The following is a 14882-nucleotide window of genomic DNA, read 5'->3' as shown; positions in this document are numbered from 1 at the left end:
GCATGTAGGAATGGAATTAGGAGGGCCAAATCGCACCTGGAGCTGCAACTAGCGAGAGATGTTAAGAGTAACAAGAAGGGTTTCTTCAGGTATGTTGGCAACAAGAAGAAAGCCAAGGAAAGTGTGGGCCCCTTACTGAATGAGGGAGGCAACCTAGTGACGGAGGATGTGGAAAAAGCTAATGTACTCAATGCTTTTTTTGCGTCTGTCTTCACGAACAAGGTCAGCTCCCAGACTGCTGTGCTGGGCATCACAACATGGGGAATAGATGGCCAGCCCTTTGTGGAGAAAGAGGTGGTTAGGGACTATTTAGAAAAACTGGACGTGCACAAGTCCATGGGGCCGGATGAGTTGCATCCGAGAGTGCTAAAGGAACTGGCGGCTGTGATTGCAGAGCCATTGGCCATTATCTTTGAAAACTCGTGGCGAACGGGGGAAGTCTCGGATGACTGGAAAAAGGCTAATGTAGTGCCAATCTTTAAAAAAGGGAAGAAGGAGGATCCTGGGAACTACAGGCCAGTCAGCCTCACCTCAGTCCCTGGAAAAATCATGGAGCAGGTCCTCAAAGAATCAATCCTGAAGCACTTGCATGAGAGGAAAGTGATCAGGAACAGCCAGCATGGATTCACCAAGGGAAGGTCATGCCTGACTAATCTAATCGCCTTCTATGATGAGATTACTGGTTCTGTGGATGAAGGGAAAGCAGTGGATGTATTGTATCTTGACTTTAGCAAAGCTTTTGACACGGTCTCCCATAGTATTCTTGTCAGCAAGTTAAGGAAGTATGGGCTGGATGAATGGACTATAAGGTAGATAGAAAGTTGGCTAGATTGTCGGGCTCAACGGGTAGTGATCAATGGCTCCATGTCTAGTTGGCAGCCGGTGTCAAGTGGAGTGCCCCAGGGGTCGGTCCTGGGGCCGGTTTTGTTCAATATCTTCATAAACGATCTGGAGGATGGTGTGGATTGCACTCTCAGCAAATTTGCGGATAATACGAAACTGGGAGGAGTGGTAGATATGCTGGAGGGGAGGGATAGGATACAGAAGGACCTAGACAAATTGGAGGATTGGGCCAAAAGAAATCTGATGAGGTTCAATAAGGATAAATGCAGGGTCCTGCACTTAGGATGGAAGAATCCAATGCACAGCTACAGACTAGGGACCGAATGGCTAGGCAGCAGTTCTGCGGAAAAGGACCTAGGGGTGTCAGTGGACAAGAAGCTGGATATGAGTCAGCAGTGTGCCCTTGTTGCCAAGAAGGCCAATGGCATTTTGGGATGTATAAGTAGGGGCATAGCGAGCAGATCGAGGGACGTGATCGTCCCCCTCTATTCGACATTGGTGAGGCCTCATCTGGAGTACTGTGTCCAGTTTTGGGCCCCACACTACAAGAAGGATGTGGATAAATTGGAGAGAGTCCAGCGAAGGGCAACAGAAATGATTAGGGGTCTGGAACACATGAGTTATGAGGAGAGGCTGAGGGAACTGGGATTGTTTAGTCTGCAGAAGAGAAGAATGAGGGGGGATTTGATAGCTGCTTTCAACTACCTGAGAGGTAGTTCTAGAGAGGATGGTTCTAGACTATTCTCAGTGGTGGAAGAGGACAGGACAAGGAGTAATGGTCTCAAGTTGCAGTTGGGGAGGTTTAGGTTGGATATTAGGAAAAACTTTTTCACTAGGAGGGTGGTGAAACACTGGAATGCGTTGCCTAGGGAGGTGGTGGAATCTCCTTCCTTAGAGGTTTTTAAGGTCAGGCTTGACAAAGCCCTGGCTGGGATGATTTAATTGGGTATGGGTCCTGCTTTTGAGCAGGGGGTTGGACTAGATGACCTCCTGAGGTCCCTTCCAACCCTGATATTCTATGATTCTATGATTCTATGGCTTGTAGTCCATCTTTGTGTGAAATGTTGGTGTAGAAGGCTTCTACGTCCATAGTGGCCAGGATGGTGTTTTCAGGAAGATCACCGATGGATTGTAGTTTCCTCAGGAAGTCAGTGGTGTCTCAAAGATAGCTGGGAGTGCTGAGGAGGCCCTACGCTATCAGCCCACCTTGATTATCACTACAAAAGGTCCCCCCCTCCCCAGCTCTCCTGTTGGTAATAGCTCACCTTAAGTGATCAACTCTCCTTACAGTGTGTATTGTTTCATGTTCTCTATGTATATAAATCTCCCCACTGTATCTTCCACTGAATGCATCCGATGAAGTGAGCTGTAGCTCACGAAAGCTTATGCTCAAATAAATTTGTTAGTCTCTAAGGTGCCACAAGTACTGCTTTTCTTTTTGTGAATACAGACTAACACAGCTGCTACTCTGAAACCATTCTAAAAGCTGGAGTGGATGAAGTGATCAGTAAAGCAAGGATCAGTTTCCTTCCTATTGGTGAGATAGTATACAGTTCTTTCAACTGGGTCTTTCACATCTGTACCCCATAGATGCAGCGCCAGATTGAAATTCACATTGATTAGCACTGAGTCGTGAATCTGAGCACAGTAGTTACTTATTGCTCCACAGGCAGTGCCATAAAGAAACTAATTTAGGTCCTTGTTTAGCACAAGTGAAGCACAGGTAAAGTTATATCCTATTCAGAATAGGAATACGGTATTTAACAATTGAATGATAGCTAGGATGAGTTTTCAGTGCTCCATGAGTGAAGGAGTGAGAGCCCTCAAGGAAGGAAGAGGAATCCAAGTAGGTGGGCCCTTTGAGGAGTAGGATGGAATGGAATGAGCCAGCAAGCCAACCCAGGAGCAGTTCTCAAGAGATGAGCCCCAGAAGAAAGCTGGGAAAAAGAAGAGGCACCTAGCACAGTTGTTGCAGAAAGCCAATTTTCAAATAAAATTATGGCGCAATATCAGGGTGGATTTGATTTAAATCACTCGTTAGGAAGACTTGATTTAATCATGGATTTCTACATAAAAGTACATTCTTGTTGGTTGTTATAACTTTTATACATATTCTTTACAACTCAAAGATAGATGTAGGTTTCATTTTTAGAAGGTACACGCTATATACATTTTTTAAGTGATTTATTTTGAAAAATTTTCAGATTAGTTTTATGGCTATATCAGAAAATGAATGATTGTTTGGTTTTTTCATTTACCAAAGGTAATTGAAGTAGATATTTATGAAGTCATTGGGAGGTGAACTAGCTCCAGTTCAACAGGTTACTCATTAACATTTGGAGGATTTTCTTGCCATGCTGCATTAGGAGGAGAACATCACCAGACAGACATTTAAATTATTTCATTTAACTAAAACAACAATGTTATGTATTCTGGATTTTTTTCTTCAACAGCAAACATATAATATTTTAACAAAACAAGCATGGATTTTTGAATTTAGTTAAACATTCAAGTTTTTTAAAATCAGGGTTTGTTTTTTTAAAAATGTTTTTTAACTAAAATGGTTAAATGAAATATTAAAAAAAAAAAACCACCCAAAATTAAATCAACTATGTCAGCCAGGTCAACATGAGAAACTTAAAATATTGGCTTCTGCAGCTAACTCAGTTGTCTTCACCTTCATTTTCCTGTTGTTCATAATCTGGAAAAGAAAAACAAGCTTTCCTGCTTTTTCAGGTCCCAAACGATTTCTCTATTTGGAATGAATTAGTCCAAAGGAAGAAAATATTCTTTCTACATTGGCAGAAGAGGCTACTGCTGTTAAAAGTGAGATTATCACTTCAAAAGTGTCTGAATGCAAGTGGTTAAATCAGTTCCACCAGTTCACTTGTGTGACTTTCTTTAAAACATCTTCAGCAAACATATATTTCTTGAATGGTTCACCCTTAGCTCTGAAGTTTATTATAGTTGGCATTATGGAAGGATGATGGCTATGATATGGACATCAAGCAAACTCCTCCTCTTCAGCAGTTAAGGTTTGACCCTGGCATTGAGAATATTTGCAAGAAAATGAGCTGGAGATAGTGCTTGTCCCATTTGTTTTTTCAATGCTTGTAATTTAAGGGTATGTCTACACTATGAAATTAGGTCGAATTTATAAAAGTTGAATTTTTAGAAAGCAATTTTATACAGTCGATTTTGTGTGGGTCCCCACTTAAGACCATTAAGTCGGCGGAGTGCGTCCACAGTACCGAGGCTAGCGTCGACTTCCGGAGTGTTGCACTGTGGGTAGCTATCCCACAGTTCCCACAGTCTCCGCCGCCCATTGGAATTCTGGGTTGGGATCCCAATGCCTGATGGGGCAAAAAACATAGTTGCGGGTGGTTCTGGGTACATGTCATCAGCCCCCCCCCACCATACCTCCCGCCTTCCGTCCGTGAAAGCAATGACAGACAATTGTTTCGCACCTTTTTTCCTGGGTTACCTGTGCAGACGCCATACCACGGCAAGCATGGAGCCCGCTCAGCTCACCGTCACAGTACGTCTCCTGGGTGCTGGCAGACATGGGACTGCATTGCTACACAGCAGCAGCTCATTGCCTTGTGGCAGCAGATAGTGCAGTACGACTAGTAGCCGTCCTCGTCGTCTCCTGGGTGCTCTTCGCCAGCCTTGGTCAGGGCGCCTGGGTGGACATGGGTGCTCCTGGCAGACCTCGGTAATGTCTGTCAGGGGCGCCTGCACATAAATGGGAGTGACTCAGGTCATTCTCTTCTTTAAGTTTTGTCTAACAGAGATTCAGTCCTGCCTGGAATATTGGCAGAGGGATAGCTCAGTGATTTGAACTTTGGCCTGCTAAACCCAGGATTGTGAGTTCAATCCTTGAGGGGGCCATTCTGCCTCAGGATGCTCTCCCAGCCACCAGCACTGTCTGCTGCCTTGCTCCCCTCTCCCTCTGTGAAAGCAATGGCCGACAATCATTTTGCGCCTTATTCCGTGCGGGCGCCATATTGCTGTCAGCATCGTCATTCACCCACCACTGCCACTCTGCTCTGCTGCTCACGCCATACCACAGCAAGCATGGAGCCCGCTCAGATCACCGCGGCAGTTGTGACCACTCTATACACCATGCGCATTATCCTGCAGTATATGCAGAACCAGAACCTGCAAAAGCAGGCAAGTAGGCGACGGCAGCACGGTGAGGAGAATGATGAGGACATGGACACAGACTTCTCTCAAAGTACCGGCCCCGGCAATTTGGCCATCTTTGTGGCAATGGAGCAGGCTCATGCCGTGGAACACCAATTCTGGGCCCGGGAAACAAGCACAGACTGGTGGGACTGCATAGTGTTGCAGGTCTGGGACGATTCCCAATGGCTGCAAAACTTTCATATGTGTAAGGGCACTTTCATGGAACTTTGTGACTTGCTTTCCCCTGCCCTGAAGCGCAAGAATACCAAGATGAGAGCAGCCCTCACAGTTCAAAAAGCGAGTGGCAACGGCCCTCTGGAAGCTTGCAACGTCAGACAGCTACCAATCAGTTGGAAATCAATTTGGAGTGGGCAAATCTACTGTGAGAGCTGCTGTGATCCAAGTAGCCAATGAGATTACTGAGCTGCTGCTATCAAGGGTGACTCTGGGAAATGTGCAGGTCATAGTGGATGGCTTTGCTGCAATGAGTTTCCCTAACTGTGTTGGGGTGATAGACGGAACCCATATTCCTATCTTGACACCGGAGCACCAAGGCAGTGAGTACATAAACCGAAAGGGGTACTTTTCAGTGGTGCTCCAAGCACTGGTGGATCACAAGGGACGTTTCACCAGCATCAACATGGGATGGCCGGGAAAGGTACATGATGCTCGCATCTTCAGGAACTCTGCTCTGTTGAAACAGCTCCAGCAAGGGACTTTTTTCCCATGCCAGAAAATAACCGTTGGGGATGTTGAAATGCCTATAGTTATCCTTGGGGACCCAGCCTACCCCTTAATACCATGGCTCATGAAGCCATATGCAGGCACCCTCCTGGACAGTAGTCAGGAGCTGTTCAACTACAGGCTGAGCAAGTGCAGAATGGTGGTAGAATGTGCATTTGGACGTTTAAAAGCGCACTGGTGCAGTTTACTGAGTCATTTAGACCTCAGTGAAACCAAAATTCGCATAGTTATTACTGCTTGCTGTGCGTTCCACAATATCTGTGAGAGTAAGGGAGAGAAGTTTATGGCGGGGTGGCAAGTTGAGGCAAATCACCTGGCTGCTGATTACGCACAGCCAGACACCAGGGCGGTTAGAAGAGCACAGCAGGGTGCGCTGCACATCAGAGAAGCTTTGAAAACCAGTTTCATGACTGACCAGGCTATGGTGTGCAAGTTCTGTTTGTTTCTTGATGAAAACCAGCCCCCTTGGTTTACTCTACTTCCCTTTAAGCCAACCACCCTCCCCTCCTCCCTTTGATCACCGCTTGCAGAGCCAATAAAGTCATTGTTGTTTCAAATTCCATGCATTCTTTATTAATTCGTCACACAAACGGGGGAATAACTGCCAAGGTAACCTGGGAGGGGTGGGGGAGGAGGGAAGCACCGGGTGGGGTGGGGGAAGAGGGGAGGACGGAAGGACAAGGCCATACTGCACTTCAAAACTTATTGAATGCCAGATTTTGTTGCTTAGGTAGTCCTCTGGGGTGGAGTGGTTGGGTGCCCGGGGGCCCCCCACTGTGTTCTTAGGCGTCTGGGTGAGGAGGCTATGGAACTTGGGGAGGAGGGCGGTTGGTTATACTGGGGCTGTAGCAGCGGTCTGTGCTCCTGCTGCCTTTCCTGCCCCTCAACCATACGCCAGAGCATATCAGTTTGCGTTTTTTCCAGCTTCTAATCTTTGATAGCCTCTGGGACAGAGATGATACGTGGAGTGATGAAACCTTTGGAGCTGCAGGAGGGAAAAAAGGGAGATTAGTCTTTAAAAAGAGACATTTTAGAGAACAGTGGGTAGAGTCGTTCATGGTGAACCAAGCTGTTAACATTATATAGCATGTGTGCTTTCTTTATAAGGTTGCATTTTACCCCTTATATCGAGGGTGTGCCGGTATGGTGTGAGAGATCACACATGCAGGGCTGGCAGGCAACAGAATTCAGCTTGCAGGAGACATGGTAAGCCACAGTCTTTTGGCTTCTTTAACCTTCATAACATGTGGGAATGGTTTCAAACAGCAGCGCCCTCATTTCCCATACCAAGCACCCATTGGGTTGGCCCTTTAAAATGGGTTGGCCATTTAAAAGGAGGGGCTGCGGTTTTCGGGTTAACGTGCAGCACAAACCCAACTAACCCTCACCCCCCCCCCACACACAGACACCCACCCAATTTTCTGGGATGATCGCTCCACCCCTCCCCCCACCGCATGGCTAACAGCGGGGATGTTTTCTGTTCAGTCACAGGCAAACAGCCCAGCAGGAACGGCCACCTCTGAATATCCCCTTAATAAAATTCCCCTATTTCAACCAGGTGACCATGAATGATATCACTGTCCTGAGGATAACACAGAGAGATAAGGAACGGATGTTTTTTGAATGCCAGCAAACACCGGGATTCCAATCGCTGTACTGGCCGTGAATGCATCCCAAGTCTTCAGGACAAATTAATAAGTAAACACGCTGGCTTTTAAACCGTGTATTATATTTACAAAGGTACACTCACCAGAGGTACCTTCTCCGCCTTCTGGGTCCGGGAGCCCGCCTTCGGTGGGTTGGGATGGTACAAGATCCAGGGTGAGAAACTGTTCCTGGCTGTTGGGGAAAACAGTTTCTCCTCTTGCTTGCTGTGCTTCAACCTCCTTCTCCTCATCATCTTCCTTGTCTCCAAAATCCGCATCCCTGTTGTGTGAGAGTCCATTGACGGAGTCCACGCACAGGGCTGGGGTAGTTGTAGGGAACCCCCTAGAAAGGCTTGCAGCTCTTCACAGAAGCGGCATGTCTGGGGCTCTGACCCGGAGTGGCCGATTGCCTCTCTGGTTCTTTGATAGGCTTGCCTGAGCTCTTTAAGTTTCATACTGCACTGCTGCGGGTCCCTGTTATAACCTCTGTCCTTCATGCCCTTGGAGATTTTTTCAAATACTTTGGCATTTCGTCTTTTGGAACGGAGTTCTGATAGCACGGATTCGTCTCCCCATACAGTGATCAGATCCCGTACCTCCCGTTCGGTCCATGCTGGAGCTCTTTTGTGATTCTGGGACTGTATGGTCACCTGTGCTGAAGAGCTCTGCATGGTCAACTGTGCTGATCAGCTCGCCATGCTGGCCAAACAGGAAATGAAATTCAAAAGTTCATGGGGCTTTTCCTGTCTACCTGGCCAGTGCATCTGAGTTGAGAGTGCTGTCCAGAGCAGTCACAATGGAGCACTCTGAGATAGCTCCCGGAGGGCAATATCATCGAATTCCATTCACACTATCCCAAATTGGACCCAGCAAGGTCTATTTCAGCACTAATGCAGTCGTCAGGGAGAAATACAGAAACCAGTTTTAAGAGCCCTTAAAGTCGGAAAAAATGGCTTCGTAGTGTGGACAGGTGCAGGGCTAAACCGATCTAACGTTGCTAACTCTGACCTAAAGTCGTAGTGTAGACCAGGGCTATGTCTGGCATTGCATATTTCTCTTTTTAAGATCTCACTCAGTTCCTTCCAAATTTCAACAGCATCAGCAATAAAACAGCTATTTCCCAGCATTTTGTTCAAGGCTACAGAAATAGGCTTCAGGGTACACGGCATGTGTTCAACATTTCTCTTAAGCCGAATGTTGAGAACTTTGGCTGTAACAGTGTCATCTATTTTTTCACGATTTTGTTCACAAACTATCATCAGATTAGGCCAGTTCTTGATATAGTGCTCAAAACAGTCCACTACTGAGTTCCATCCCATGTCTTGTGGGAGAGTTAGCTTCCTCTCACTTTTTTCAGAGCAGCTGCTGCAAAGTGGTTGTTACAGAAGTATTTTGCAATTTCAAAAACATTAGCCTTTATTTCTGGAACACTGAAGTCTTTGTCTAAGAGGTGCATCAAATAAGCAATGCTACCACATGTTATTAGCTTGCAACTCTCTTCTAAATTTCTTCTCATCTTGGATACATTTGCATCATTGTCTGTGACCAAACTGCGTACTAGATATTTGAATTTTTTTTCACAGTTTGTTATAGCGTTTACTGCTACTTCTTGTAAGTATTCTGCTGTGTGTGCATTTCCTGATGTATCAGTTGTTTCTGTAAGGAAGACATTCCCTTCTTCTGTTGTCGCACAAGCACATACAACAGGATCATTGTGGACATTGCTCCACCCATCAAGACTCAGGTTAACAATTTCACCCTCTAGAGCTTTTGCACACTGCTCAATTTCTCTTTCATACACTTCATCCAACCTGCGACATCTGCGCTGTTGGGTAGACTGTATCCTGGTCTTAATGACTGAACCATGTTAATGAAGTGTGAGTTCTCAATCATATGGAAAGGAGAGTTTGTTGCATAAACAAACGGGGCAATTTTTTCATCAGTTACCTCTTTTTGTAATCAGTAATGTATTTTTTTGTAATCTGCTGGTTCTTATCACAAATTTATTAATGGTTGTTTCTGGATGATGGAGATTTTTTTTCTTTTTGCTACAGGTGATATACTGTGGCTATGTGACATACATAATGTGACTGAAACACTGTCTTTGGCAGATAACTGAAACTATAGAAGATGATGGTGATCTTGAAGGTGAATAGTTTTGAGAATCCTGTATGTTGAGGATGGATTCTCCTAAACAAAATAAGTCAATGCAGTTATTTAATTATTATTACCATACTACTCATTTAGTATTACTCATTGCATTCGCTGACACTCAGTACTACTTTAAAGGTGAAATTGTAAAAGAAAGATCTGCCTATTTCGGCCATTTATTTCTATTTATTTTTTATCACAACTGCATCTAAAATGATAGTACCAACTATATTTTTTCCTCAAACATGAGAATTCAAGAATAGTCCAGAAGGAAGACAGGTAGTCCTTAAGGAAGAATTATGAAATAAAAAAAGTTGACCAACCTGAAGATCCTGCGTGTTCAGACGTGTTCCTTTCATCATCTTCAATGCAGCTTCCTCCTGAGAAGGAGCACTTCTCGTGATGATGTTTCATTCGGGCAACCAGGCCTTGCATTTCTTTGTTGCACTGTTTGCATTTTGCACGCATGCCTGTCTTACCCACAGGTAGAGGAACTTCATTAAAATATTCCCAAACTGGGTCTCTTTTACGGCCTGCTGCCATTATAGGTGTTCCCTTCTAGTGAGAAAATGGTTCGGTAGATCTTAAATCAATGAAGGCTACACTCAGAAAGACCTCAAGACTTTTGGCATATGCTGCTTAAACAGTTTCACTTTTGTTTCTACTGCCTGTCCTTCCCTTCTCACATTTATCTCTAGACTTCTTTTCCTTGTCCAGATCTATTCTGCCCCCAACAATCTTCTATTCATTGAACTTTTTGAAACTTTGCACTTTTAGAGAGAGATAAGGGATTGACTCTGTGTAAGGAGATATCTTTGAGCTATAATGTATCTTAATTAAAACTATCTTTAGATAGGTTTTTTCCTCAAAAAGCATTTGATCAAAATAATCCGGTGTTTTTTTTTTAATTGATTTTTATCCACCCTGCGCAATATACTCATATTAAGAGGGTGGGTTCAGCGAGTTAGGGTAATCATAGCTGTGGTGGGGTTAACTGGCTAATAGTCTATTTAAATACAAATATCTAAAGAAAAAAAGTTTGTGTATTTCTTATAGTTTTCCCACTAAGAATTGTTGCAGGGTAAAGAATAGTATCCAATAAAAAAGGAATTTTACAGAGAGCAACGTTCAGAGGCATCTGTTTGTAGGGCATTTCAATAACTACTAAATAACAGTCAGTTTTATTTCTGATTTTTTTTCCCTAATTCATAGTTCAAGCTCTTTTTATAACAAAATATTTCATCTTATGAAAAAAGCCCAATAACTTAGATCCCTCCATGAGTGGATGCTACACTGGTGCTTTCTAAGCCTTGACAATATTTAATTGTCAGGAAACATCGGGTCATAAAAGCATAGGAGTGGATCCTCAGCTGGTGTAAATAGTTATAGGCCCACTGAAGTCAGCAGGCATATGACAATTTACAAATGCTGAGGCTCTATCCCATGAAGTTTGAATCTTCATTCTGAAACATTTTCCTCATGTATTGACAAGATTACCTCTATTTTCTCTTCTGTCCTAAAATCTAGAACTGCTCTAATGCAAATATTTAATACCCAACATGTGAGAATGGCTGTCTGGTATTATGCATTTTCTGTTCTTCTTTTTACAAATTAATACAGAATCATTTATATTTGTTATCTTTTATTTTTTTTGCTTTATCCACCTTCCATCGTCCATATAGAATCATAGAATCATAGAATATCGGGGTTGGAAGGGACCCCAGAAGGTCATCTAGTCCAACCCCCTGCTCAAAGCAGGACCAATTCCCAGTTAAATCATCCCAGCCAGGGCTTTGTCAAGCCTGACCTTAAAAACCTCTAAGGAAGGAGATTCTACCACCTCCCTAGGTAACGCATTCCAGTGTTTCACCACCCTCTTAGTGAAAAAGTTTTTCCTAATATCCAATCTAAACCTCCCCCACTGCAACTTGAGACCATTACTCCTCGTTCTGTCATCTGCTACCATTGAGAACAGTCTAGAGCCATCCTCTTTGGAACCCCCTTTCAGGTAGTTGAAAGCAGCTATCAAATCCCCCCTCATTCTTCTCTTCTGCAGGCTAAACAATCCCAGCTCCCTCAGCCTCTCCTCATAACTCATGTGTTCCAGTCCCCTAATCATTTTTGTTGCCCTTCGCTGGACTCTCTCCAATTTATCCACATCCTTCTTGAAGTGTGGGGCCCAAAACTGGACACAGTACTCCAGATGAGGCCTCACCAATGTCGAATAGAGGGGAACGATCACGTCCCTCGATCTGCTCGCTATGCCCCTACTTATACATCCCAAAATGCCATTGGCCTTCTTGGCAACAAGGGCACACTGCTGACTCATATCCAGCTTCTCGTCCACTGTCACCCCTAGGTCCTTTTCCGCAGAACTGCTGCCTAGCCATTCGGTCCCTAGTCTGTAGCTGTGCATTGGGTTCTTCCGTCCTAAGTGCAGGACCCTGCACTTATCCTTATTGAACCTCATCAGATTCCTTTTGGCCCAATCTTCCAATTGGTCTAGGTCCTTCTGTATCCTATCCCTCCCCTCCAGCGTATCTACCACTCCTCCCAGTTTAGTATCATCCGCAAATTTGCTGAGAGTGCAATCCACACCATCCTCCAGATCATTTATGAAGATATTGAATAAAACCGGCCCCAGGACCGACCCTTGGGGCACTCCACTTGATACCGGCTGCCAACTAGACATGGAGCCATTGATCACTACCCGTTGAGCCCGACAATTTAGCCAGCTTTCTACCCACCTTATAGTGCATTCATCCAGCCCATACTTCCTTAACTTGCTGACAAGAATACTATGGGAGACCGTGTCAAAAGCTTTGCTAAAGTCAAGAAACAATACATCCACTGCTTTCCCTTCATCCACAGAACCAGTAATCTCATCATAAAAGGCGATTAGATTAGTCAGGCATGACCTTCCCTTGGTGAATCCATGCTGGCTGTTCCTGATCACTTTCCTCTCATGCAAGTGCTTCAGGATTGATTCTTTGAGGACCTGCTCCATGATTTTTCCAGGGACTGAGGTGAGGCTGACTGGCCTGTAGTTCCCAGGATCTTCCTTCTTCCCTTTTTTAAAGATTGGCACTACATTCGCCTTTTTCCAGTCATCCGGGACTTCCCCGGTTCGCCACGAGTTTTCAAAGATAATGGCCAGTGGCTCTGCAATCACAGCCGCCAATTCCTTCAGCACTCTCGGATGCAACTCGTCCGGCCCCATGGACTTGTGCACGTCCAGCTTTTCTAAATAGTCCCTAACCGCCTCTATCTCCACAGAGGGCTGGCCATCTCTTCCGCATTTTGTGATGCCCAGCGCAGCAGTCTGGGAGCTGACCTTGTTAGTGAAAACAGAGGCAAAAAAAAAAAAAAAAAAAAAGCTATGCATTAGTAGCTTTTGTAAGATTCTGCCAGATTTCTCAACAACAAAACTTGGCACTGCTACCCTCCTAGCTATGACATGTTAGCTCACTGGGATAGGGTTGCTTTAACTCTGACTATATGATTTGTCTCTTCTATATTACAAGAAGCAACAAGCCTAACTAATAGCTTTCCCCTATATGCAGTCAGTGGGCAAAGAAGCTTTGGGAGGAGTAGAGCGTGTTCTCTCCTGCTTAGTTTTTTGATATGTCAATTTGAATAACCTGGAATATATAACAAAATAGTGATAACACTGCTGGGCTTATGGGTACTGCCAAGTAGGATACACCAAGTTGTCAGGATTTCAGGTTGGAAACATGGGACCACAATAATCCACGGAGTAGTTGGTTTCCAGACATGATACTTTGTCACTAAACTATAAGCCACAGGGAGTCATTGGCCTTGTCTGATTGAAAAAAAAACCCCACCTTTTTTTCCTAGTCCAAATTCAATCAAGATAGATTAACTCAATTGAATTAACATCAGTATAGGCTCAGTGTGATGGGCTATAAAAAAAAAACCCCGGGCAAGGAAAGGGTTAACGTGCTGCTGTGGGTGTGCCATAGGTATCAGGTTTGGAGGAAGAGGTTAAAAAGGTAGAGTCCAGCTCATTTGGGAACTGGCTGGAAGGAAGAGCAGACCTTCAGGTCTCTCTGCGAGAAGCCTTCTGGGGTCAGAAACTGCTTGAGATTGCTGCCAGCCAGTCTTTCTCTGAGGGAAGATAGGCCTGATGGAGGACTTTTATTTTGATTTGCTACCAGTGCCTTCCTTGTCATTGCTGGGAAAGACTGCTGCAGGTGTTCCCCCCATTCCCGCCCCCCAAAAAGGGGGTGACAGCCTAATAAAACACTTTTGTCTTGTACATCTGACTGGGGACCAGCAGTGGTTGTCCACAAGCTTAAGTGCAACTCTGTTGCACGAGGTTGAACCCCTTTAGTGATTTTAGATGGTTGAGTTAGTCTAATTTGATCTGCTAAAATCTAAACTGTGTCTATATTGATGTTAAATGGCGGGTTCATTCAAGCTAAGGTCATTTGACTGAAAAAAGTATTTTTCCCCAGTCTTGACAAGGGCATGGACTTCAGTGTAGAAGAAACTGGATGTTCACATTTTTGATTTATTGTAAAATACCATTCCAACCAGAAAGCAAAGATGGGGGAAGATGAGACCACAATGTCATCAGAGTATTACTGAAGAGTCCTAAGAGATGCAAGAGCCTTCAGAACTGAAACATTAATGCAGAAGCAGTTATTCAAATAAAAAGAGGAATGGGGCCTGGGGTCAGTTTGACAGTGTTTGTGTTTCTGACTTCCTGGAATTCTTAATTTCCAGCCAGACTCTGTGGTGGTTGCCGTGGTTGCAGGAGCTACTCTATCTAACCTAACCCTTGCTGCTTTCACTTCATTTAAGGTTTCAGAGTAGCAGCTGTGTTAGTCTGTATTCGCAAAAAGAAAAGGAGTACTTGTGGCACCTTAGAGACTAACAAATTTATTTTACTTCATTTAAGGACATGTCTACACACTGAGGCTTGGTCTACACTTAAAAGTTAATTGCTTCATCGGGCAGAGGTGTGAAAAACCCCACCCTTGCAAGTGACATAGCTATGTCGACAAAACCCCCAGTGCGCACACAGCTATGTGGATGGAGGAGTACTTCTGTCAACATAGCTAACATCATTCAGGAAGGTAGTGTTCCTACATCAGCAGAAAAAACTCCTTCTGTAGGTATCAGCTGTGTCTACACTAGAGTGCTATGCAAGTATAGGCTGTGGGATGTAGACGTAACCTGAAAATAAACTATTCTGATATAAGCACCTTTTATATTGCTGTAACTACGTCCCTTATAATTGGGGGATTGTACTGTTTTAACTCTGTTTCTAACCCGTATAGGAGT

At 44.4% G+C, this 14882-nt stretch overlaps 1 protein-coding gene and 1 long non-coding RNA gene across 5 annotated transcripts in view; one reads left to right on the top strand and one right to left on the bottom strand.

Annotated features, from left to right (window-relative positions):
• The window catches only part of FOXN2 (forkhead box N2), a 136499-nt gene that overhangs the window by 87796 nt on the left and 33821 nt on the right, over positions 1 to 14882 (top strand). The gene's annotated exons all lie outside the window — the stretch shown is intronic.
• On the bottom strand, positions 6416 to 10038 carry LOC311517961. The gene is made up of 3 exons (XR_014710840.1): positions 9896 to 10038; positions 7526 to 9611; positions 6416 to 6760 (listed from the first exon to the last, which is right to left on the bottom strand). It is a non-coding gene; the product is annotated as an uncharacterized lncRNA (long non-coding RNA).

Source organism: Lepidochelys olivacea, assembly GCF_965140295.1.
Source record: "Lepidochelys olivacea isolate rLepOli2 genome assembly, chromosome: 3".
NCBI classification, from domain to species: Eukaryota; Metazoa; Chordata; order Testudines; family Cheloniidae; genus Lepidochelys; species Lepidochelys olivacea.
Note: the sequence above shows the minus strand (reverse complement) of the source record. Positions and strands in the feature narration are given on the sequence as shown.